The sequence below is a fragment of the Limulus polyphemus genome, unplaced genomic scaffold (assembly GCF_000517525.1).
Source record: "Limulus polyphemus unplaced genomic scaffold, Limulus_polyphemus-2.1.2 Scaffold4154, whole genome shotgun sequence".
NCBI lineage: Eukaryota > Metazoa > Arthropoda > Merostomata > Xiphosura > Limulidae > Limulus > Limulus polyphemus.
The window spans coordinates 16,766-17,648 of record NW_013669764.1 but is presented as its reverse complement, the minus strand read 5'-3'; the positions used below and the strand labels follow the sequence as shown (position 1 = coordinate 17,648).

At 26.3% G+C, this 883-nt stretch overlaps 1 protein-coding gene across 2 annotated transcripts in view; it reads right to left on the bottom strand.

The window, feature by feature from the left end:
• Nucleotides 1-883, bottom strand: part of LOC106470672 (syntaxin-like) — a 20,421-nt gene that overhangs the window by 4,808 nt on the left and 14,730 nt on the right. The gene's annotated exons all lie outside the window — the stretch shown is intronic.

Here is an 883-nt window from a genome sequence, read left to right as displayed (position 1 = left end):
CTTATTAATAATTCACTTTAACAAAATAATAATATATCATACAGCTGTAGCTGCCATAATGACACATTATAAAACCAAACTATGATTTTTTTTTAATTTAAAGTTGATGATAATACATAATTCACAGAAACACTATTTTACATTACAGACTGTTTTTCATCTTTCAAATAATACTCTAAGTATTAACATATCTGGTATGACTCTATAGTCACTAAATCATTCCTTCATTACATGCTATTTAGTATTTACTATCAATGAAGCACACACACATATATAAAAACACCAGACTGTCATTAATTACATAAACATACGAATGAAATAATCTCAGAAAATCTTAACCACTTGTAATCTTTATCAGAGTTAAAACCCTGAACAACACAAACACAGAAATCAAGAAGTTAACCATCATTCCATAGAAATATGCAATAATTACGTTACATCTGTATATTTAATCATTCTGACCACATTTGACTTACCCATACATATACTTCTAAGGTTTCTTGGTTTAATTAAGTCCATATTCAATACATAAATTCAACAACCAGCAGTGAGAGATACTTAATGAAATATATTGGTGACAGATAAACATATAAGTGGAATATTAAAGATAACAGAATGGTTTATGTCTTTGGTTATGTGCTTGAAATATACATTTGAAACACATTTTTTAATCAAATTCAAGGAGAACAATCTAAATGAAAATCACACAAGACTGCAAATTTAAACTTCACAAAAGTTGTTTTGGTTTTAATAACAGATATTCCATAATTCACCTATGCAGATTTTGATTATAATATTCTTTTTTTTTTTTCTATAACGTAACGATTTTTTACAAATCAGGAAGAAAAAACTCTTACTTAGATTAAATTATTTCTTTTACCAC